We start from the raw sequence: 25,760 nt of genomic DNA, 5'->3' as shown, positions 1-25,760 counted from the left end.
CAAGGAGGGAAGTCACATCCGTGGTTTTCATGCTGCACCCATCTATTTGCTGCTCTCCTCCCCCCACTGAGGCTCAGCCCTGAGGCCTCTCCAACCTGCAGCAAACCCCATCTTGCCACAGCAGTACCGAAAGTGGCTTGCACGCTGCATCCCACAAAGGCCCAGCTGGGCAGGATGCTGCAGTGCACGCCAGCAGGGCTCCTGTCTCCCCATCCATCAGAGTAAATGCTTGGGCTCGTGACCGGGAAAGTCAAGAGGGTCTCAAGGAAGCTGAGGGTCAACAGAGGTTCAGAAAGTGCCTTTGTTCCCTGAGCAGGAACGTGGCAAAGGCTTTAATCCCCTTACGGCTCACAATTACATTAAAGCTCTTCCTAAGTACACCGGTTTCTGGCTGTACTAGCGATAACCACATCACGAGGCACCATGGGGCTGGAAGCACCCACCAAGCAGGAGCTAAACTCAGCTCCACCACTCACCATAACCTGATTGCCACCTCCATGAGCCAGAGACACTTCCTGCTAATGCTACCACTTGCGATGTCCCCAGATTCACGCTATCCCCCAACACAGGACAGCCTCAGGAGGGGAGCAGTCCTGGAGGAGTGTCTCAGTGAGTCTACTCTGGTCCTATGGGATGGGATCCGCTGGGACCACCCAGCAGCACATTCTGCAAAAAGCCCAGTGGCAGACAGAGAAGAAACATGCTCAGTGAGACAGAGCACACGCTGCCTGGGATCAGCTCCGTGCTGCCAGCACGCATGGGGAGCCAGTCCAGTACCTCCATCCGCAGGACTCGGGATCCCTGCGCTGTATGGGGCCAAATGCGTCCCACAGCCCTGCCCCAGCCACTTCCATGGCCCAAGCCCCTGTGTCCCCCATGGCTGCTGTCCTAGCATCCTGGCCACCTCAGCCCCCTCCTGCAATAAATCACCACTGGCATTTACATAGTTCCCAATCAGAAGGATACAGGCCAGGGAAGCAGGATCCCGGTGTGCAGCTGATTAGCATGGAAATGTATGCGGCTCACAAACAAACCGGGGCCCGTTTAATTAGAGCGGCGCCTTTGATTCACCGCCAGCCTCCTGCATGCACCAGCCTCAGATTATTTTTAGGCAGTTTTACAAAACAAATGTATTTAATTAAGAAAAAGACCCCTGAGCAACCAGAGAGCAATGGAGTCCTGCACAGCAGTGAGCAAAGGGGCCGCCCTCTCCCCAGGGAAGGTGGTCACCGGGTTGGCAGGGCCAGGCTAACTCTTGGGAGCCCACAGCACAGCCCAAACCTCCCTCTACATCCCGCTGCAGGACTGAAGAGCCTCTGCCATAACCCCAACTGGTCCTGGTACCTATCCGCCTTCTCAGCATGCTTTGCCAGACCCCTGCACAGACTCTGCTCCCCATCACCCCTAATCTGGGTACCACTGTGCTGGAGAATGTGGAGATGCTGAAGGCTGTCCCAAAACCTCTATCAGCCCTTTTACAAATTGAGGTCTTCCTGCTCAGGTTCAGGACCACATTTGCTCCTACTCCAAACATCAGAAGAGGTCAAACTGCAGGTACCTGTGCTACAGGGCCATGCGGCACCCCCTGCCCAGCAGTACCCAGCATCACCCCTAGGACCCACTCCTGCCTCCCCACATCCTCTCGCAGGTCATTCCCCACCTGGCTCTCAGCTTCTCCTCTGTCCAAGTCAGCTCTCCAGAGGAGGGTAATGGGGAGCATTCTCCTCCCCAACAAGGCACTCTTTCCCACCTTCGCTACCACAATGTGACAAACACACCTTTCCAATCCTTTTATAGGTCATAGTTGCGGCGCAGAAGAATCGATATAGTTTTACCCTGGTTCTAAAATAGATCTATGGCTGGATGTCGCACTGGCAGTAATTTTTAACTAGCGGGGTAATTTCCCCATTACATTATTGCACTGCGCAATGCTGGGAAAGAGATGTATTAAAAAAAACAACAGACGTGAAGCACTTCCAGTTAATTTGAGGCTCCAGGAAGAACCTAAAAATACCTTCGGTAGTCAAACAGGGCTGGAACCCAGCCTGCCACACATCAATGTGCTATAGTTGGGGGGCATGGGGCCACAAAGGCACGCACACAAAGGAATCCTTTTCTCCAGCACCTCTCCTTCTGTTAAGGATACTCTATAGGTGGGTCGGGGATCCAGGAAAACAAAATTTGGAAGACCTGGCAATCAAGTTGTTTTCTGGTTGGCCAAAAGGCAGGGCATAAGGGAGATTTTGAGTTAGCTTGTGCAGGCAAACCTATCTTGCTGCTCCTTCCCAGCATGAGGATACTGGCAGACAGATCCCCACATTGTCCCACACCAGGAAAACCCAACTACCCACAGAGCCTGCTGCTGTGCAGGCTGAGGCTGGAATCCAGCATCAGGCCCCTTCCAATGGGATCAGCGTGATGGGAACCTGCTCGTCCCAGCATGTGGGAAAGGGACAAGCTTTTTTGACCATAACACGGCGGAACAGCGCATGGGATACACAAGGAGCCTCCCATTTGATCTGTTACAGACAGCGGGGAGGGACGGCTTCCCCTCTCTCCCTGCACCCCATGGGAAGGGGGAGAGGATGTGGTTTAATCAGAGCAGCCCCACTCGGAAACACGTTCCTTCCTGCCCACCCTGCCTGCCTTCCCACCCAGGGGAAAAGACATTTACCATAAATAAATAAATAAATAAACCTATTAACCTTTCTCCTCATCCTGATGCTGATATAATTACCCAATACTAATAATTACTCGTACTAATTTCTTGCTCAGGATTCCTGCCCTCACTCTTGCCTGCCTCGGACTGGCTTCAAGCAGTAGCTCAGCAGTGCTGAGTCCTGCAAGGGGCTGGCAGAAGCCCTCACGAGCGGGTGGACCTCAGGACCCGGCCGAGGTGGAGAAGCAGAAGTCAGGGTCCGCTTGTTGGGCTGCTGCCTCATTAGGCAAATGGAGGAGACAAGAGACAAGAAAGAACAAGGTCCCTGCTCAGGTGAATCATCTCAAAGCAAGCCCAGAGACTGCTCTGCCAGAAACTTATGCGCATGCTCTCCCCACCCAAGCGAGGAGCCCACCCCATGGTGCAAGCACCCAGCACAACTCCAGTCTGAAGAGGGACGGGTTTAAGAGCTGGTCCCGCAGAAGCTGAGCAGGCTGGTGGAGGCAGCCAAAAGCCAGGAGCTGCAAAGGCATCTCACCTTCCCAAGAGGCCCCTTGCCTTGCAGGCCAGCAGTGGAGAACCCCAGCAAGGGACGATGAGGGAAAGGATGGCATGCAATACTTCATCCCCCAGGCACCCAAAGGTAATGAGTGACCATGCACAGCACACCCCAGCCAGGCAAAGGAAAAGTCCCTCCCCAGCAGTCGCAGGGCCCCCGTGAACAGTCTTGTTCTGGCTGGAGAAGGGAGTTACCATCCCATACAGATTTTGGAGGAGGAGAGCACATCACCTTGCTAAGGAGCACACAGCACCGCAGGGTCATGGCCCGACGACTACACCAGCCAGTCCTGCTACTGCCTCAAGCCTGATGCTCCCTCAAAGCTTGGGTCTCCTTTACACACCGTGATGCTGGAGCATCCAGAAGCTTCAGCATCTAACATAGCTAGCACTCACGAAGAGCTGCTGCCCCAAGGAGGGTAAGTGGAAGCACTGGGAAGGCAGAGGCAACACGTCAGAAGAGAGACAGCTCCTTCCACTGCAACATGCTTGGCCCCTGGGCAAGACGCCCTCCAAGCTCATCCAGGTGAGAAGGCACCTCCCCAGTGCCATAACCACTGCCCAACTGCCGCTCACCAAAACATCAAGGGGCAAAACCTCTCAATGTTTTCACAGCCACCAGCAATGGGCACAAGGCAGACAGCAGCATCTCCCCAGGCCCTCCTTTTAGAAAGACTGGTAATGAGATGAACAGAGGGCAGCAGCATTGGCACTGGGTCCAGAGGAGCACTGCAGCAGAGGACGGGTCTTTACAGCTCAGCCCAGGCCAGGGACACCAGGCAAGGAGGGAGGAAGCACAGCTGGAGAGGGAAAGCAGCTGCAGACATGTCAAGGCTACTTTTGGATTTAACGTGTGCCAAGAGAGGTGCGGCCATGGCCCAGGGTTGCTGGGACGGGCCACCAGCTCCCTCCAGGGCTGAAAACTCATGCCTGGGGGCACATCTGGAGGGTCACTAAGAGACCTGGCCTCACTGCAAGGGACTTCCCCCAAGCACATCACTGGGAAGAGGGGGCTCTCCCATGCCAACCCTCCACCTCCCCAACTCCAGGCTGTCAAGCTCCCACCCTGGGTCCCAAGCGGTCCCCCGCAGACCCCTCCTCCAGGCAGAAGTGCTCAGCCAGGCTTTGTACTCTTATCTGTACAGGGCTGTGATTAATTCACAGCGGCTGGCAGCAGCTACAAGAGGAGGGCGCTTTTGCCCGCCTGCCACACTTCAAAGGCAGGGACTTATCTGCCTGAAACACACTCTGCAGCCTTTTCACGGGGACTCTTTCCAGTTCCACGGGGCTCGCACAGTACTGACGGGCAACACGCAAGAAGGGCTTATTTACAGGAGTGCATTTCAAAGCCTCCCCTTTTCCCTCACACCACTTGCTAGGGGAAGTGGCAAGTCCCCCAGCGCCTGAGATGTCCATCGGGGGAAGAGACTAAGTACAAGGGATGAGACAGGGCTGCAAGAAGAGGGTGCTCGATGGAGGTCTGTGTCCCACCATCATCCATTGTCCTGGTCCCCTCCCGCCCCATCCTCTTTCCAGTGAGCAGCTTGGCAGCATGTCCCTGAGCTGGGAGGAAGAAAAAGCTGTGACACACATGGAGGGCAGGGACTGAAACTTTCCCCTTCCAACCTCACTGGTGTTCATGCTCAGGCACCACCAAAGCCTCAGGCTCCTACAGCCGGTGGGTGCACATTTTTCCTCAGCAGGAGCAGAGCTGTGCTAACACTCCCAGGATTTTGCTTTGATTTTGGCACTATCCATGAAAACGGTGCAGGACAGAAAAAAAAAACCAAGCAAGGAGTAAGTCCTGGCAGAGCCAAGTCCCCAAACCACGGGGCCACCTGCCAGAGGCAAGAGAAGACCAGTGCAGCCCATCTATCCTGGGGTGGAGCTGACAGCTGCTGGGTAGTGTCACGCAACACCACACCTGTGATCCTACAGCCGGAAAGGGATCTTATGTCCATCTGGGGGGATTGTAGGTGACAGGGACACCCCTCCAACAAGGTGCCAGCCTGCATGGCCCCTCCTAACACACGTTCTGGGCTCACCCCAGCATGGGGACAGGGACATCAGCTGCCCCTCCATGTGCCTCTCCCTGCCAGCCATTCCCCAGGAACCAGCAGCTTCCTCTCTGGTTTCCAAAGGAGGGCGAGGGGTTTAAAATGAAGTTCCTGGATCAGCTGCTCGGCAGGGGGATATGCTCCTGTCCCTCACACCAGGAAGACATAGGGGCTGCCCAGCAAAATATGGGTCCGGGAGCAGCTGCAGGGCTGTGGTGTCAGCTGTTTGTGGGGACACAGCTGATGGGGAGGGGAGAGTGAGTGCAGCTGGAGACAGGGGCACCAGCATGCCAGAGTGGGGAGCAGAGGGCTGTGGGAGGCAGTGGCTCCTGCTCCCTCCTGCTGTGTTGCAGGTTACCAAACTTTGGTGTCCAGGGGGATGAAGACACGCTTCTAGTTTTGCTCAGGCATCGAGAAAATCGCCACCAGGAGAGCCCTGGCCATGCTTTACCAGGGCTCGCGGAGCAGCATACCCAGCAGAAAGGGTATGGACAGCTGGTGGCAGGGGCAAAGGCAGGGTTTTGAGGATTCATCTCCCAGGGGCTCGCATCCAAGGCTGGGGACAGTACGGCCCCGCAGAAACATCCCAGCTATGCAGGGCAGGCTGGCAGCCGGCACTCCAGCTACCTCCGCTCCCCCCAGCCAGCCCGGCCAGCTGCCTGCACAGGAATGCACGAGCCGGGCGCAGATCAGACACATGCCTCCTCCCAGACGGGCAGGCAGCTGCCTGCTGCCCGCTGCTCGAACCCAGCACGCAGGGGCCCCGCAGAGGTGGTACCGTCCTCCCAACCTCCTCTGTGGGGAAGAGGTTTCGCCAGTCCCTTGCACAGCTTTGGGATGCTCCTACCTCATCACTAACCTGCCGAGGGAAAGGGAGCTGCCTAATTCCACCCAGGAAAAACCATTCACTTAATGACTACAAGCAAGGTTTTCATCCCAGGCAGGACATCACCCTGAGCCCAAGAATATTAGGACTTTAATTATATCACTATAATAAATTTATGAACAAAGAGATACTAAATCTAAATCAATGTTTATAAACAGCAACAAATGCCAGCGACTCACAGACACTGACAGATATAACACCAGTTCATCCAACTGGTTTTGAAGCACACACCATTGCCAGTGATGGACTTGCTGCACCTCTCCAGGGAGGTGGCGTGGGAACTGGGTGAAGGCACTGAGGTTTGCCATAGAAGAGACAGGAGAGGAGGTGGCAAGGTGGCAACCTTGCACAGCAGGACCCCAAAACACAGCACCACCTTCCCCAAAACTCCTCAATCACCTTTTTCTTTCACTCAAACTCATTTCCATCTTTTCCTCTTGCTCAGCCACCCACACAAGCAGTGCTCTCTTGCTCCAACCAAGCTCAGCAGAGCCAGCCAGACCAGTGCCAGCCCACACTGCACAGCACAGTATGAGACTGCACTGACCAGCTCGCACCCACCTTCCCAAAACCTCCCCTGACTAGGTCTGCCCACACTGTTCCATCAGCAGGGCAGGGAAGCACTGTTTCAGTACACACTCTACCAGCAGTTTTGACAGACCTAAAACACTGTCAGAAAAAATCATTCTGATCCTTCTGCACCAAAACCAAATTGCTATAAAGAGGGAGCGAGTGCCAGGGTACTACACGGGTGCAGTGCATTCGCCAGAGTCAAACCCAGGTGGCAAGAGGGACCCACAGAGGCCATGAAGTAAGGGGAGGAATTACAAGCATCCCTGCACTGTGAGCCACACAGTGTGGGATGGGTTAAGGCACTTCCCCTCTTCTTCCCTCCTGCAAAGCCTCAGGTCCCATCCTCATCCCCACCAGACCTGGTGGTCTCAAGTCATTGATTTCCCAGCTTTGCCCTTTAAAACTCTCCTGGCTCAGTGCCTGGTTCATATCATCCAGTCACTCAGGAGCAAAATATCTCTATTATTATCGCAATTATTTCCCAAGCAGCATCACTCAGGGCTGAGGCGGTCAGAGAGGGGGCCCCGACAAGCGAATCGATGGGCAGCCTCTGCCCCGAGGGCTGCCGTGGACTGAGCAGGAGGCACTGGCAGCTGTCAAGCGGCACAGGGAAGGGCGCGCAGAGGACCGGGGACCCCAGGGATCTCTCTGCACGATGCATGCCTCGGTAGAGTGGCAGTCCTCAGCCTTCGCTAACCCTCAGTCAAGCCATGGTGATGTAAAATAACCTGTGTACGGAGTGTGAATGCAGCCACTGATCCCACGCACTCTGGATATGATGCAAGGGTTTTACCTCCAAGGCTCTTCATGGCTAAAGAGAACCAACCAGAGATCCAGGGCATTCCTTGGGGCAGCACAACAGCCGCCAGGGCACCCTGGGGAGGGAGCGACAGAGCATCCCAAAACTAACTCTCCAGTGGCACAGTGACTGCACGCAGCTGTGCCCCTCCAACATGAATACACAGTGAAATCCCAGCACCGCACCTCACCACACATACATCCCTCAAGACAGCACGGAACACAGGCAGGTAACAAAGTCCTGCTGCTTCTCAAGCCGTGGGAAGAAAGGAGGGAGCTGCAGAGGTAGGGTAGCTCAGTAGAGGATGGGAAACGAATTTTAACCTTGCAGAATGGAAGGTAAGGGCAGAAAAGGCACACAGCAAAATGGGATGGGGACCTTCTCACTGTGTCCCACTGTTTCGCTCCATGTAGAAAAAAAGCCCTGGGTGACAGCAGTGAAGGGCAGAGCACGTCACAGAAACACGGGATTATTTTTTTCCCCATTTACTAATTAATGTAGGCATCCCAAGCATCCCAGCAGGCCCTGGGCATACTGAAGCTATGGCAATGTGTCACCCTCCCAGCTCCCACAGGACTAGTACCGCATGTGACCAGCCTGGGGCGAGTTAATACTAAACATCCCAGAGAAGTCCCTGGGAAGAAGACTCTCGCCTGAGGGACTTAGTGCTCAGTCTTCCAAACAAAAGTCATCCCTTCACTGCAAAGGTACTGGCTCCTCCAAGGAGACTGCATCCTTCTGTGTCATGAGGACCAGCCCGGACCCCCGCCTACCAGCTTCCTGCGATGCACAGCCCCTCACCCTGGCTGGTGAACAGAAGAGACCCAGAGCTGCCATTCCCAGCCCACCTACAGCTTAGAAGCTGTGATTTCTTCTGCAAATCCAAAACACCACTTACTTTCCTCCTAACAATACTGCTTAGCTCAATGGGATAGAACAAACCCCCTCTTCTGACCATGCAATCAGACCAAGATAACCCCAACGTGAATGCTGAGGGCTTGTCTCACTGCCCTCATCCTCCTGGCTGCTCAGAGCATGCCTTGTCCCAAGGGCTCAAAACCCCACTGCCTGGGGATGCTCCACTTTCCAGATCTGCATCAAGAGATCTCAAAAGGCAAGGAGGAGGCAGTGGGGCTTCGCCAGAGATGTGGTGGGGAGGAAGTACAGGCTCCCAGGGCTGCAGCACAGCTGGAGATCAGCTGGATCCTTCCTCCCCCCTCCTCAGCTGCAGGAAAATAGCTGTTTCCTTCCTGGTCTCTACAACAACACAGCAGCAAGAGAGGAGCTGCCTGAGGACAAGGCAGGGGCCAGTGGTCTTGCAAAAAGAGGAGCCAGCGGCAGGAAAAGCCCACACAAGGAAGGCTGCAGAAAGACGGACCCCAGTGTGGGGATCTGGGTCAGGATACCCCCTATGCTCGGATCCCCTCCCACCCACAGCAGCAGCCCTACAGGCGGAGCAGCACCAGCCAAGTCCACTTTGGCGAGGCTGCCTGTGCAGGACACCATGTCTTGTGTCTAGATTTATCCATCTGTAAGACTCTAAAGCCTTCTGCAGCCCCATCTCAGCAGCTCCCTGTTCATTCAGCTCCAGCCGCGTAAGTGCATCAGGCGTTATTTCTGCAGCGTAGAAGCTGAGTCGTCTGCTGCAGCAATACACTGCAGCAAAGGGGATAAAATAGCAACTAAATCCGCTGCCCATTCACCTCCTCCCAGGGAGAACGACAACACCAACTGCATGGGGGGGATTTGCCTGTTTAACACGGGCTTTGATGCCTTCCTACCGATAAAGCATGTTGTTACCACAGGGCTGGACTGTACTGGTGTGTTTTCTCCATAGACAAATCACACCAGACTGCCCAGGAGAAGCTGATAAGCAATGAACGATCAGAGTCTAAATATCGCATGACACAGTGATAACATTAAATATTAACACCTAGCACAGGCAACAGGACTGGACATGCAGAATCTCTTAAAAATTCAATGACAAAATCATACATCACATGATGTACTACATGGGAACATAACCCATGGCATAAGGAGAGGTAGAAAGTTACAGCCACACTTTCCTTTTTTTACTTTTTTTCCTTTTTTTTTCCTTTTTAGATCAACATCTCCATTATTGATACACCACAATCAAAACTCCAGGCTCTGTCTTTCGTCCCCAAACAGTCCCTGCTCTAAACATAAGCACCACCAAGATTAGAGAAGAAATCTTCTGCCACTCCATGCCTGGTGTTCCCAGTGATAACAGCCAGCTAAGCCTGGCTTCGGGCTCAGTGCACCGGAGACAGCCTGCAAATATTTTGCTTCAAATACACCCAGACCTCCTCACTCACTCCAGCATGAGCACTTCAAGTGTTTGCTAAATTTCCTGCTCTCACCTTTTGTTTGCATTTTAAGGCTTCATTTCCACACCCTAAAACTCTGGTCCTCCTACAGCATCTCAAACCCAGAGGGTGCTCCAAGAGCCACATTTCTGCCTACATTATGTCCTTTCTCAGTGGCTCCATAAAGCCAGGCAAAAACCATGGGGCTGTGGCCCCCCACCACGCAGAACTTGGAGTTATGAAAACCACTTCTCTGCAGTGGGCTCTCCCTTCAAATACAGGATGAAAATTAGGCTCTTCAATCTGTGTATAGGAGCAATTTCAAAGGAGAGATTGAGAAGATTTAAATATAGAGATTACTTTCCCTAAGGATGCTGCTCAAGTTATTTAAGAGCTCAGGTTTTACACAGCATGGATTTCCTTTGGCACCGATGCAGAACTCCCCACCCCGCTTCTCTAGACAGCAATCTCTTTCAGACAGTCGACGAGCACCGAGTCCCATTAGCTAGAGTCGAGCAGGACAGTGACCACAGGGCTCATGTGGGAGGTAAACTGGGTTGCAGGCAGGCTGGAGCCCACCCAGAGCACTCCAGGTACAACAGCACCTGGCCACAAATTATTGTAACCCCATTTCTTGCAGGCCCATGTAATGGGAAACGAAGAGCCCAGTGAACTTAATAAAGAACTCCTGGGGATGCGGGGATGTTGTCTGAAAGTCCAGCTCTTGCTAAGGCCAGACCAGAGCACACGCCACACTCAAAACCAAGCTCTCAAAGAACATTTGCCACCCTCCTCACCATCCCACCACTGCCAGGTGACCTCAAGTAGCGCTACAACCCATCACGACTTGCCAGCACTGTGGCCAAGGAGCTGTTCTCCATCAGCAAGAGATGGGCAAGTAGCAAGTGCAGTCAGACCTCACCAGCCCGATGCTGGCGGAGCAGAGATGGGGACAGGCAGACAGCGCCCAGATAAACAGCTTTATCCCGAGATGCAACCCTGGCAGACACCCATCACATGCCTGAATATCTGTAGAGGGAGGCCAAGGGGTGGGAAATGATGTTAATTAAAGTTTTAATTACTGTAACCAAACGAGTAGTATAATTACTTTATTCTCACAGAGACTTCAAACTGATTAAGGACCACGTGCACAATCTTCGCGTTGATGTGGTTTTTAATTAAACGTGCCGTCAAAGAGGGTAAGAGGAGCAGGCAAGATGATGGTTCAGCCCTGCCTGGACCCCTCAGAGATGTCATGAGAGGAATGAGTCCAGGCTGGCACAGACACATGGGTCAACAACAGCAGACAGTGCAAAAGGGCAAAGAGAGCTGCTTCGGGAAGACCAAAGTTAGGGGGATGCACACAGGTGTCTCAAAGGAGAAGCTCCGCCCTGTACACCAACCCTCAGCTTCACATACCTCCAAATCAACTACTTTTACAAAGATCTCCAAGACAACTCTACACAAGCCCCAAAAGTATTAATGAACTAGTGCTGCCAACTGGAGGGAATGATTAAAAAACATTTCTGCAAAGGTATCCTTTTCAAATAATAATAATACTAAAAGACAAAGCAGTAGAAATTAAATTCCCAGTCCCCTACCTCAAATAAATAGTATGAGAATTTGAAATGAGACATAATTACCCCAGCAAGGTTAAAGCCGCTAATGCACACAGAATACAGAATCACCATCCATCATAATCATATCTCATATCGCAGCCATTATTTATAATTAGGAGGCACGGTTTAAAAAACACATAAAGACGCCCATGCAATGCAGTAATTCTTCTGTTATCGCTCCTGGAGGGCCAATCCTGCTCCAATTTGTGGAGTCCAGAATCAGGCAAAAGTAATTCTCCAAAACCCCTCAAAAGTCATTCCCAAAAAGCTGCTTGCCAGGGTTGGAAACCCATCTCAGCCCACCTGTGAGCTCTGCCCAAGCACTGGGATGGCAGAGTAAGACACAGCTGGGCTGCACTGGATCTTTCCCAGCTATTTCAAACCCAAGCAGGCTCACAAGACATCCATATAGCCCTTCTCCATTAACTATGTTGAAGATTTTCCCCAAATGCCAGAAGAGGAAGAACAGAGCTGAGCAGACATCAGAACCACAACCCGGCTCAGCAAGGCAATGCCACCCTGCTGGGCTTTGCCTGGGCTTTCTTGCCTGCTGGGTGGCTTTCTACCCATTTTTCAAACCACAAAACAAGTTACAGCAAAAGCTGGGGAAAACGAGAGCTGCCCTCCTTCGAAGCAAAGGCTTTGCAGGTTGCCCCATGTCCTGGTGAAATATTAACAAGCTCCCAGCAAAATAGGCGGAAACCATGCTGAATATATTCTGAGGAAGTCCGCAGATGGCAGGGCCTTGGTAGAGCCCAGCTCTCAAGGTATCTAACTCCAAATTCCTTCTCCTCCCCACAACTGGAGGAGGGAGTCTGCAGCCCCATGGGGCAGTTCAGCAGCTCCAGTGCACACGCAAGCACTGAAGCCAGAGCAAAGCTCTTGCACAGAAAAGCACAAAACACCAGGATGTGGTGGGGTACGCAGCTGGAGTCTGGGAGAGGTGGGTTTCCACCAGAGAATGGTGGCAAATCAGAAAGCAACAGTGGTGGTAGAGGGTGTCCTGTGGACACAGATCTGTGATAACAGAGAACACGGCAAAAGCCCAGAAAGACACACGAACATACACACGTGCCCAAGTCTAAGCTGTGGTGGGTTTGGAAATGAAAAAACAAGCTGGGATAAGGACAGGGGACAGCTGAGGCACAGCCAGAGAGGCACAAGTCCCCAGCAGAAGCAATCCCAAAAAGGAGCTCAGCCCCACCACCGGCTGCAAGAAAAGCCGGCTCACCCCACCGGTCTCATGACTCTTATAAGCAGAGCTGCGCTTTCTCAGAAGTTTCATTAAGCTGTAAACCAAGACAAAAATAACAACAGGGGAAAAAAAAAAAAAGAAAAGAAAATGAAAAAGCAAGCTCACAGATGCACGTACAAACACATGTTCTCCAGAACCCAGGAAACACGTTTCTAATGAAGGTTGCCACCAACATAGCAAAACACCAGTCAGAGCTTCCAGCCAGGGTCCCCTTGTCAGAGGGTGCCAAGCTCCTGTAGCCAGAGAGGACAAGAGCAGACACAGGGAGTAGGCGGCAGGGCTCTGCACAGAGCAGCACTATGCTGCTGCCACCACAGAACAGGGAGATGAGCCTTTTGGGGGTTTAGCCGCTCTGCCCGCCTGGCTGTCAGCTCTCCAGGGCAGGTTGTCTTCTCACATGGTAGGTACCAGCCTATATGCCCCATCATGAACGATCGTTCTGACCTCCAGGGCTGCACACAGGGAATGTGGGGCTTGCCCTGAGCATTTTCTAGCTTCCCCACTATTTCTGATAACCAGCGTGCTGCTCGACATACCAAGGATCAGGCCAGTCTTGCAGGATCAGATAAGTTTGGGGAAGATCACCTCGGGATGCCAGAAAGGGATGCTCCCCACTGGGCTGTGGAGAAGTACTGCAAAACCAAAAGGGATTGGGTCGTGCCCCGGCAGCCAGTGCCTCCCCAGACCCTGAAATGGCCATCAGTGCTTTGCCAGGCCCTGGCTGCCTTCCTTCAGTCGTCTCAGCCCCAACGGCACATGCCAAAAGGATTTTTAACATCAGCGGCAGCTAGTTTACTGCAACCAAAAGGAGCAGAGGGAGGAGGAGGAGGTGCTTTGCAGAATCAGGCAGAGTATCACTATTTGCCCTTCCAAATGCTGAAAACTAATCCCCCCTCTCCCCCTTTTTATCCCATTGAAAACTTGACAGAACCTCCTAGTGCTCTGCAGTTGAAATTGGCAGGTCTTAAATTAATTGACTGCAATTTTACACAACAACATGTTTAGCTGCGAGCTGGCCCACGGCCCGCTTGGCTCGCCATCACTCCCCAGACACTTTTCAAGCAACCTCCAAAACTTCATAACACATCTAAGGCGAGGCAAGCAGGCTGCCAACGTGACCTGCTCCCTGCCAAAAACCAGTCCTGCCTCCCCGCGCCCCCATCCCGACCCTGCTCCAGCTCCTCTGCTGTTTTCCCCCACTCTTGTTAATGGCTTGTTAAATTATTCTCATCGTCTCTGAGGATTTTTGCTCCTCCAAGCAGTGAGGAGCACGGGGCGGGCTGGGTTACGGGCTCGCTGCTTTGCCATGGAAACAGCAGCAATGGGACCAATGTGTGCAACAGGGGCAAGAAAAGTCAGGGGTTTTTTTAATTTCAATCCATCCAGACACATTCCTGCTCTTCTTCCATTTACTGCCCTGAAGGACGAAGCCTGAAGCAAAAGATAGCGATGCAGCCCTGTGCCCACCTGGGGCTGGGTGCTTGAGGTAAAAACCACACGAACCCCATGCCCAGGAATGAGACGGCGTCTGCAAACTGACCTCCAACGCACCCAAAAATACAACGTGCCCTTCTTAGGAGAGAGCCGGAGCTGGCATCACCACTTGCACAGAGTCAGCACGCAACCCAGCCCCCAAAACGCGGGGCTGGTCCCGCTTTGGTCATGGCTTAAGGTCTCTGAGCCTCCCCGCAAGCTCCCACGAGATGCTGCCACCGCCACCTCGGCCAAGCGCAAGCCCCAGCGATGAGTCAGCCCCGACTCCCAGCCCTAATCTAATCCCATCCCTAGTGCCGGGCGGCTTTCCAGGGCATGTCCGCAACATGAAAGGCATGCTCTTGCCGCGCTGCCGGGTCGAGAGCCGGAGGAAGAGAGGGAGGAGGAGAGTCCTTCAGCTCTGCCTAGGACTTGGGTTGAGCAGCTGATGCTCTGCGAAAGCCAAACTGGGGGTGGGTTGTTTGTGTGATTTCATTGCTTGAGCAAACAGAAACATCCTGTATGTGATTAAGAGCCTTTATGAAAAACACACCAGCGCTGAGCCCCGCAGCTGGGGCCAAAGGTATGACTGCGGCTGGAAGGCAGCGCGCAGCAGGGCTCGGCTGCGCTGGGGCAAGAAGAGCTCCGAGGCACATTCACACAGCCACAGCATCCCAGCGACATTTCAGGCCATGCATAGAGACAGATAATGCCCCTAGGACATCAACTACCCCAGAAAATGTCTGGTTTTTTTCATGCCAACTTTCTCAAGCTCCCACTCGCTCTAGGGAGCAAAAAGCACAGCAGGGCTACCAACACAGCACGGCTACCAACAGCCCACGAGCTGCAGACAATGGCTACACAAGGAGAGGCAGCCAACGCACTAATATCACTCTGAAGCATTAATTCTTTCTTTTATCACCTTCTGCCCCGGAATATCAAAGTATTCCACGCATGCCTGTAGTTTGCTCCTCCTTCGCTGTGGGCAGAGATGGCCCGGAGGAGAAATAAGCAGCACAGGCACGAGTTGCAAACTGACCACAGTCATCCTGCCCCGGAAAAGGGAGGACTTCAGCTCCTGCCTGAAAACCAGGACTTGCCTAGACTTGTGCAGCCATCACCTCCGCAGCCCCTGCCCTCCACTCCGACAGAGCTGCCTCTGGGGAGCCGCTGCCAGGGAAACACATGCTTTTGTTTAACGAACACAGGCTGGGGAGGGGGGGAAAGCACTTAAACATTACACACACACACACACACACACACACAAAAAAAAAAAAGAAAACTGAAGTTTTGAAGTTGTTTCTCTTTGGCAAGGTTCAAAATAGGGCAAGGATTTTGTTTTTGCTGGGAGGCTTTAAAAAAAATGTATTTCATCCAAACCATCCTTGACACATTCTTGACATTTATTACCATAAACTTTTCCTCCAATTAATTGCTTCTACACGACTATCATTTTCCTGATGAAAAACATCACCAGAAACTCAGAAGCTATTAAAAAATAAAAAGCTCTCTCGCACTCTCTGTTTCTCCCTGCTCATGACATAAACAGAATTAGGGAGGTGAAGGGGGTCAGAAACAACAGTTTTAGTTCAACAGCCTTGGCTGGCAAGAGCTGCCGTTCGCAGCAGTGACACTGAGGGTAAGCTTGGAGCTCACTAGATGCTTGCAAAAAGCCCTCACTCCAGAGGTATGCAGTACCACCTCCGGCGCTGACTCAGAAAAGCATGCCGGGCCAAGTCTCAGCCGAAAAATCATGTTTTCAGGGATTTGGGCTGGGTTTATAGCCAAGGCTTTCACAGCATGGTGGTGAAGATGCTCGCATAAGCACGGCAGCACATCGAGTGGGGAGAAATGAAGCTGAGCAGAGATGCTCCTGTCTCAGGAGGGAGGTACCAACAGCCACCTGGGCAGATACTGTGTCGGAGAGGATTGGAGCTGTTTGCATGCTCTTTAATTGCTTCCATTTTCAAAATTGGGCCCAGGTCTTGTTTCAGCAGCCTGGGCAAGCAGGCATCTGGTGGAAAGGCATCCCCAGCTGCTGCCTGAAAGGACGAAGTTGCAAAGGGGAAGGCGAGCTGTGATGCTGGACTCCACGAAGGGACACAGAGGATGTCCCTCCACAGCTCCTCACCTCTCCTAACAGCTAGTGGGATGCTGTTGCTCTCCAGCTCTGAAATTGGTGGCAGAAGAGGGAACAAGATGCAGAGGCACCCCGAGCAGCACGCCCCATGGGGACCATGGGCAGTAGGTGCCACTCAAGGCTCTGCCAGCCCCCACAGCCTCCGGTCAGGAATGCTGATGCTGCATACAACTGGGTTACTGCAATTTAATGAGTCCTCCTGCAGAAGCATAGCGGTACCGCATCATCATGCGGTGTGCCCTTAGTCACCAACATGAACCACAGGAAAGTCAAGAAAATGCATTTTCCCCCCCCTATTCCCTTCTCTTGCCTTCTCATGTTGAAGGTAGCAATTTTTGCCCTCTTTCAAAACAAGAAGCCACTGGAGACAGACGCCAAAGCTCATACAACAGAGAGCCTGGCCATCCTGTTTCCCCACAGCATTGAAGCAGACGCACGCCCGCTGGGAAGAGAGCCCAGGCATCCTATTCCCAGGTTATTTGCCCCAGCCGTACTCTCACACTTTCCCACCGCCAGATTGAGGGGAAGGAGAGGCAGGAAGGAAACCCCCAGTTGAGACTGGGAGTGTTTATCTCACCTGCTAGAAGAGAAACACATCTTTAATTTTAAATGTTGAGTGTAAAAAACGATCCCTCGAGGCTCATAAACATACCAGAAAGAGAGGGAGAGTAACACAGAGAAACCCTGGGGAAATAAATGGAGAATTCGATTTGGGAAGTTCCCAGCCCTCACGTGGGATGGAAATTAGCTGGCACGGGCCACACAGGCGAGGTGCAGGTTTTGGGGTCTTTTTAAAGGATTTTGCTCCTTTCTCACAAAAAGAAATCACATGCATTGTGCACACACACACACCAAGCAGGGCATTAGTGAGCCCAAGCCCATCCAGCACCTCCATCCAGGGGGGGAGAGGCTCCTCCCCTCCCTCTGCCTTGAAAGCCATGTCCACCACCTCCGAGGTCTCACACCCCAACCTTCTTGCTGGGGATGCTGAGCCTTTCTGTGTGGCTGCATACGTACTTGCCTTGCTAAGACACCCACTTTCCACGGCTAATTACAGACGCAGTCACCCTGGCCAAGATACAGGCCTATTTTTGGAAGCTTTTAAAGAAAAATAAATACATATATATATAGACACACACACATCAAAATTGCATTATATTTTTCCTCTGTGAATTTTTTCAGTTGTATTTCGCTCAGTAGCTGCTGGTTAATTTTTGACTGCTGTCAATGGAAAACAAAAAGGCAGGGGAGCCAGGGACCAGCCAGGTGCTGACCCAGCCTCTGAGACAGCAGACCTGCTGCTTTCACAGCTTCCAAGACTGCAGACTGCTCTACAGACCTCAAGCTTGCCTGTAAGCACCTCCGCTAACCCCAAAATCCAAACTCAGAACGATTTCACTGCATTTTTCAGTGAAAATTTAGCTGTAAGTCCTGGTTGGGAAGAGCATCACCAAGTGACACAAGTTTGGTGGAGCTTAGGCTTTGGTAGAGGTTGTTGCGGGGAGGGTTGCAGGGGACACGAGAGGGGTGAGGAGGGCTGCTGCAAGAGAGAAAAGCCTTGCTGGAGATACACGGATGCCATCTCCTTTAGAGAGCTCTTTTGCTTTGCACCATCCATGCGCTTGCAGCTCCCTCCTCCCCAAGTTTCACCAGAGAATAGCTCACGGCAGTCATCCACATTTACATTTAACATCACCCCTTCATCCACCACTGCTCCAACCCCACACACACAGCTCCAGGGGTCAGTTGATCCCACAAGGACACTGAGTTGTCCCCAAAAAGGCAAGAAAGCCTCTTACCTCTGCAGTCGCCTGGCCCAGCGAGCAGCATTGCCAGCGTTAAGCCTCCAGCTACGGCAGCACCAGGCATGTCATGTGGATGCCGGCACATAATTAAGATCTACAGGGCTCTGTCAATCAGTGAGGGGAAAGAAATGGCAAGGAAAGCTCTCCCGGAGTACAGCAGAAGCCTACGCATTACTGGTGCCAGGGTGACCAAGAGATGCTGGTAGGATAGCACAAATCCAGTCCACCCGTGAAGCAAGCAGTGGGGCTCGCCACCCTCCAAACTGCCTCTTCTCGCTCTCCCAAAGATAAGCCTGGGCAGCACCGCTCCTAACTTTGGCTACAGAGGAAAAAGCTTCAGTTAGCAGCTCCGTGGATACTGCAACCCAGGGTGGCCCTGGAGGCAATCAGTGTTGGGAAGTGTCAGCACTGCATGCATGGGAGATGGGTGCTATGGCATTTGAGGTTTCGATTCGGCACCCCAGAACAGGGGCTGGGGGAGAAGAGCGCGTTTGCATGGGCATCCTCACCCCCAAGAAGAAGCCCTCCAGGATGTGCATCCAGTACAAGGAAATGCCTCCTCTCCCCACTCTGCCGGCTGCCCCCACCCCCTTGCTCAGCAGCACTTCTGGTGGACCAGGGGGGATGAGGTCTCCAGGAGCAGCAGCAGGATGGCCAGCAGCTCTTTGCCTGGACCCATCCATTGCCAAGCCCACAGTCCTGGGGCACAAGTCCATGGCTCTTCACTCAGCAAAAGGCCCCACCAGCAGGGACCTCACCACCACTAAGGGGCTGGAGGTGAAGGGACCTTCCCAGAGATCCAGGCAAAGGGAGGAAAGGATAGGGAAAGGCAGAGCCTGCTGAGAGAAAGCCCCCCTCCTGCCCCAGAACACTTTCATTAACCCTTCCCTTTACAGCCAAACCTCAGAGCTTGGACCCACTGGCTCCCACCAGCACCGCAGCAGCAGCAAGGAACAGGAAAGCTGCACTCCAAGAACCCACCCAGCCTGTGGAAGTGGACGACAAAAATCCTCCCTTCCCCTGGGACATCAACCTTTCCTGGGTGGCCCCCAAAGAGGGACTGCCCGGTGGGATGAAGCGGCATCCCCACTACCCTGGAGCTGCACACAGCCACGCTAACGCACAAATTGCTTCATTAAATTTCATCACATTAAGCCAGTTTCATGAATTTAACATTGTCCCCGGACTATTGTTTGCCTGAAAATTAAATTACAGCAACATTTGTTGTTTCAACGACTCTGTCAGCTAGGGATGGGGCCGGAGGAGGGGATACGGGCACAGGCGGGTGACGCCACTTCAGTAGCAGGACTCCTGCGGGCAGGCGGCTGCAGTGAAGGTGGGAAACACAGCCACCGTTTCACTCACAAGGGAGGGAGAAAGAAAAAATTAAGGTAACGTGCTGTTTCAAGCAAAGCCAACTCTGCCGGGTGTAAAGAAGTGAGCCAAGCTCCTCAGGAAGGGAAAGCATCACCGTTTTGGACTGGATAAATGCTCCAACCGGTCCTGGCAGCCACCAGCCAGCATGGCAGAGGCATCATCCTGTACCCCTCCAGGCAGCACAGACCCTGGCTACATCCACACGACACGTAAGCGCAGTACTCTAGAGCTTTTTGATCTTTCCAGATTACAAAGCTTTGCCGCATACAGGAACACTCTGAAAAAATTCTCATTTATTCTTCTTTTCCCTTGAGCATCTCCTCTCTGCAGTATCAGAAACAAAGGTGACAACCTTTCGCTTTGTAAAGAAAACTGTCAAGCAAAGCGGACTATAAATAGCACCCAAAACTGACCCGCATCCCCAGCCGAGGGGAATGAAATGAAGATGAGTGAACGAACAGCTTCAAGGTCACAGAGACTTTTTTTTTTCCCTTTGTTCAAGGTCTGGTAATTTTTATCCACGCAGGAGAGCAATCCAAAATACATCATTAGGGTTGTAGCTAATAAAAACCACACTGGCTTTTTTCAGCCCGGCATCATTTCCTTCGCCCGTATGGGGATTACGGAGGGAGGGAGATGCTTCCCCAAGCACCAGCTCTACCAGCACAATCCCTCCTTGCATCCCCTGCACCGAGTACCCCAGCCATGCCAGCATAAAGCAATCAACCAATGCTGCCCTCAAGAGCACGAAGCGTAGCAAATTTAAAGGTCTTTTCCAACCTAAACGATTCTACAATTATGCTGCCTTTCTCTGTCAGACCGTAAGGATGCTCCCCACCACCTCAGCCCATTCTCAGTCCGCAAAGAGCTGGCTTGTCACACGACACTGGCTCTCTTCCTTCTCTCCAGCTGCTAAATAGCATTAAAAGAACTAAGCATCCATTAAATAAAACTTTCCCACTATTGCTTCCCATGTAGACAATTGCTTTCGCTGCCACAGGGAGGTTTCGTGCTGGTGGCTGGTCCATGGACGCACAAAGAGCACGACGGTGCCAGGATCAGCTTCAGTACAGCATGGGCCACCCAGGGAAAGTGCTCGGGGGCCTGAAATCCAGCATCAGACCCCAAATGATGGCACTCTCCCTGTCCGTCACATCCCTTGCTGCACTGCCCTGCAGTCCCGCCCTCCAGCTCCAGTCTAGATCCAACTGCAGTGCTAAGGAAAGGGAGACTGGGGGGTATGGGGAAATAGCCCAGCTTAGAAGCAGCTGGAGGGATACAGAAAGGTTTACTCAGCACAAAGCCCTTCAACACAGTTCCTTCATGGTGAGATACAGGAACCTCAAGGACCCACCAAAGGGCAGGAGAGGAAGAACATGGGGCTGGTGTGCACTGGCCAGGGGAGATGAGACAAAACAGAAAGACAAAATAGAGGGACAAAGAAAGACGGAAATGTTTCCATTCTGGGTAAAAAGGGAATGAAAAATGGACATGGCACCTGCAGCCCATACTATGGACTGCTCCTCCTGCCCCTCCTGAGATGCTCTGCCCAGCTACGCTTCCCCAGCCTACTGCAATTCACCATCAGCCACACAACCGCATCCAATTAAGCGATTAAAGCGAGAACTCATCAAACTCATTTAATCGCGAAGCACCATCATATAACATGCTAAGCATTATCCTTATTGTAGTGGACTAAGCCAGAATTAGCACACACACACCCAAGTCTGCAGGACCTCTTTCCTTAGCCAGGCAGCACGCCTAAAGCCCAGTACCACCACCCCGGCTCTGCCACTCTTCGATAAGCAGAGCTCCCAGGTATTTGCTCATCCTCAAGGCATGGCAGGATTACCGGCACAGCCCTGATCCCTGTGTTCATTTGCTCTGTATCACTCAGGCTATGTATGACCAAGGCCAGACACAGGCTGAGCACCCGAGTCTGACTCCGAGTGCTTCTCAGGTTCTCAACAAGATGGAGTTTACTCCTGTCCCACACCACACCACCCAACAAGGTCAGCGCCCAGGAGAAACAGAGGCACAGGTCCAGAGGTCTGCACCTGTACCACCACCCAGCATCCACCCTGACTCCTACACCTCCGTATTTCACCCCACAATACAAATCCTGTGGGGCACCTTCCTGCTGCCTTCCCCATTCAGCACCAGCCTACCATTAGCATCTGTTCTCCTGCTCCATTTCGGAAAGCCCATAATTAACAAGGACAGGGGATAACAGTGGCCAAACAACAGCTCTTGCGAGCGGTCTGGGGCTGAGCACTGTCCCTGCAGTAGAAACAAATGATCCCTGCATATGTCAAAGCCTCAGGGATGGATGACAGGCTTCCAGAGGCCACCAAGGGGCAGCTGGAGTCTGCATCCTGCAACCCCAAGTGCTATACCACACCTCCACTCACTCCTCATTTACCACAGGTTTGAGACTGGGGAGGCGTGACCTCCCCCACTGTCACATCTCTGCCTGAGGCTGCGCTGTGACACATGTAGACACACAGACAACATTGACACCAGCCTGGCCCCTGATGGCATCTCCCTCCACCAGCAGCCCATGGGCTCAGGGGAAATTCCTCAGACCCCATTAATCTGGGCTAACGGGGCCGCACAAAGGCAGGCAGGACACCAGCACTGCCCCTTCCCAACCAGGCATACCGACAACCTCCGCCTCCCAGAATCAATGATCCATGAGGCTCCCTTGACCTCCCTCTTCTTCGCTGCCTTTGGTGAGAGGCCATGGCTATTCTCCCACCTAAAAAGCCAAAATTAGTCAGTGTTCAAGGCTGTGAATAGGCACAATGGCTCCAACAGGAGGGACCCAACCGAGCTGCAGCCTCCCAGCTCATTTCCATCTCAATGAGGTGACTTTCCACCCTGCCCTGTCCCAATGGGGCCGCCATAGAGGTCCTGAAAGAGATGAGGTCCAAGGCAAGAGTCACGCTCCTGTTCTTCCCAGCAGAATGACAGTCGCAGTCAAGGGCCACAGCCCCTCATTTGGGAGGCAGAGAGATGCAGAAGAAAACGCTCAGCAGCTTCATGCTTCACTAACCAAACCGCAACAGCTAGGAGGGAACCCCAGTGCTCGCTGCTGACACTGCATGCCTGAGCCCAGGTTCCTGTGCCATGCCAGCCCCTTCCCAGCCTGCTCCAGCCTCCCAGTTTAGTCTGGGGGAAACACAGATGGGACTGGAAGTGCCAGAGATGGCCCCAGCGCTTTGGCAGCCCCTGACCTCTCAGCATCACTTTTGGGGCAATTACACGTTTGCACCCCGAGGCCCTTTGGAAGATGCAGGGTCTTCAGGATCCGCCTGCTACAGCTTCTAGAACGTGCCGCTCCCAAAAAGTCACCTTGCCCTGACTCTGGCAAAGCCCAGCGGCAATGCTGCCTTACCCGCTGGCGGCTCTGTGGCAGCCGGAGCGGGCTGATGGATTGGGGTTAGGCGGCTCGCTGCCTGCAGGCGCCCGGCGCCGGAGCCAGGGAGAGGCGAGACGTGCACCGTCAGCGTTTTCGGCAGGGAAGGTTGGAGCAGGGTTGGCGGCTGCTGCTGCTGCCTCCCCAGCTGGCCGGGCGCCAGGCTCCCAGCCCTCACTCACCTGCTGGCTTTGTGCAGAGAGCAGAGCAGATGGGGGGGAAAGAGAGAGAGTTATGGCTTGTGAGTCAAAAAGCTCAGGGGCACAGGAGGAAGGGAGCCCCCCGACACCTCCTCTCTAAACATGCCGGAGCATCCCTTGGAGAGCCAGAGGCATGGAAATGCTCAGCCTCATCCAACCTGCGTGAAGCAGGAGCCTGAATCCCAGCGGTGTCCCCCTCCAGGAGTCACTCGAGGATGGAGCTAGCAGCTGCCTGCAGCCCCAGCCCCGCCATCCCAGCCGAGGCCAGCGGTTCACGATGAATTTCTAATTGTTTCCTCCAACAATGAGACATCCTGTTCAGAGCCGGGCGGCTCAACAAAGCCCGACATCGGAGAGCAGGGCCCCTTCCTGCTGAGGAGGAATGGGGCGATGCCGAGCGCTCCCCGCCACGAGCGTGAGGAACAGGGAAGGCTCCATCACCCCCTCCCATCTACCCCATCCACTTAACACGCCAGCTCTCCAGCCTACACCTTGATTAAAACAGCTTAACGACTCCGGTGAGAGCTCTCGAGGGGGCGGGGAGCCGCCAAGAGGTATTTGATGGATTCACTTTGGCAACCGTCGGCTACCTTGTCATGCCAATAAAATTATTGCCATTGACTGGGGAGAGGCGCGGATGCCTGCTCCAAGGAGCAGATCAGCCTCCCAGGGCTGAGCACAAGCTCCCACGGGGGCTGCGTGCACGTGGGGCGGCGATGAGGGGTCCCCAGGGGATGGGATGGGGCTAGAGCAGGAGAAGGCAGAGGCAGGAGGAACAAAAGGCCCTTGTGCGGGGTGGCCAGCTGGGGAGAGGCAGCAACGCGGGCAGGAGATTTTCAGGGGCTTCAATGAGGTCGATGCTTGGAGAGTCCTCAAGGGTCACTGGCTGGCGCTGCTGGGCCAGGGCAGGCTTCATGTCCCAGATTTGCCTCCCTCAAAAACCTGCCGAGGTACAGGCCGTAAGTAGGGTAGCCAGCAGCAGGGTCACGAGGGGGGCTGAACCCTCCTGGGCGCTCCAGGAGACGGATTTCATGTGCCAAGACACAAAGGGCCTCTTTTCAGGCAGAGCTGCTTACCCTGAGCACTAAGCAGAGGGTGATGCGAAAAGACCTGTGGGGATGGGGACCAGCAGAGCAGGCAGGGAGCCTGACAGCTTCTTCCAGCTCACGTGGACCGTGACTGGGTCACACCTTGTATCCCAGAGGCCAACACATGGAGACTTCAGTGATGAGAAGAAAGGCAGCAGGCAACAGGGAAATTCCCCAAAAGCCCCAGCCAGCAGCTAACCCTCCTCACAGCACATATTTTAGGCTCATACTGCCCAAACACACACCGAGGTTTGCGAACACACCAAAGCACCCTTCTCCAAATGTTTAAGACAACTCTAACACAAAGGGGGTGCCCTCCATGGGCTGCCAAACCTCGACCTGCAAAGCATCCCCATGTCCCTGCTCTTGGCAGAACAAGGGGCTGAAGGAAAGCCCCACGACACCCCTCAGGACATGAGAGGAGCACCGCATCCCGCTATGTAGGGATAGGGATGACCCACTTAGCATGAAGATGTTATTTATTATTACTATTGCAGTGGAGAAGCCAAAGAAGCCAGACATGGGGCCAATTCAGCTGTGCTTTCCGTGGGAGAGAATAAACAAGCTGCAGCAAGCGAAAGCTCCAGGGGGGAGTAGATTCCCAACAGAGACACGTCCCAGTGCATTCACACCCAAGGCCAGCCAGTTCCAGGATGAGGCAGGGAGCTGCAGGGATTACGGTGGTGACTGGGCAGCCAGATAATCCTAAAAAAATAAGAGCTCATCTGGCTGCAAGGAATGGTCTGATGTGATCCTGGCCAGGATGTACTAGCCATACTGACCCATGATCACGCCTGGATCCCAGGTAGTGCTGGATATCTCCTAAGGGGCCATGGCAGGAGGGACAGCATGGCCAGCAAGGGCAAAGGGAGCCCTCCTCACCCTGATGCACCAGGAGCTGATCTACACAGTGCCTCCCATCCTGCCAGCTTGCAGCACCCTTGCTCCGTAGCAGCTGGGGGCCTGCATTGACTGCTTCCATGAAGTTCAGCTCACGCCCCTAAAAATAACCAAGGAGCACCCAAAACTGGGTCAGCCCACAAGGGCCACACAGGAGCTCAGTGGAGCCCTAAGGCAGTGCCTTGTTTGCATAACAAGGAGCAGATGGCAAGCTAACAAGGGCAGCCTCGTCTCTGCACTGCACCTCCCAGGATGCTCTACTGCCCCAGCTCAGAGCCACCATCCCAGCACGGCACAGTTACTGGGAGGGAGCTGCACCACCAGCACACCCTCTCCAGCACCGTCCTTCTTTCCTCTCTCCATACAACACTTCAAGCGTACTCAAAATTGAGTCTTGGGCACACAAAGCTTAAGAGGCAACTACAGGTGCAGTGTGAAACATGTCTTTCCACCATGTGACTGAGCAATTCCGTTACAATCACACACACAGCTTTCTGACCACCCAAAAAATAGGAAAGACAATCTGGGAAAATTACAACCACCCAATAAAAAGACTGTCAAGCGAAGCCAGGTGGTTTCCAGGAAAAATGCAAGCACCAGGAAGCAAGCCTCACTTTACTCGTGCA

At 53.4% G+C, this 25,760-nt stretch overlaps 1 protein-coding gene across 2 annotated transcripts in view; it reads right to left on the bottom strand.

Annotated features, from left to right (window-relative positions):
• The window catches only part of PLXNA1 (plexin A1), a 122,429-nt gene that overhangs the window by 70,432 nt on the left and 26,237 nt on the right, over positions 1–25,760 (bottom strand). The window lies entirely within an intron of this gene.

Source organism: Cuculus canorus, chromosome 11 (genome assembly GCF_017976375.1).
Source record: "Cuculus canorus isolate bCucCan1 chromosome 11, bCucCan1.pri, whole genome shotgun sequence".
NCBI lineage: Eukaryota > Metazoa > Chordata > Aves > Cuculiformes > Cuculidae > Cuculus > Cuculus canorus.
Note: the sequence above shows the minus strand (reverse complement) of the source record. Positions and strands in the feature narration are given on the sequence as shown.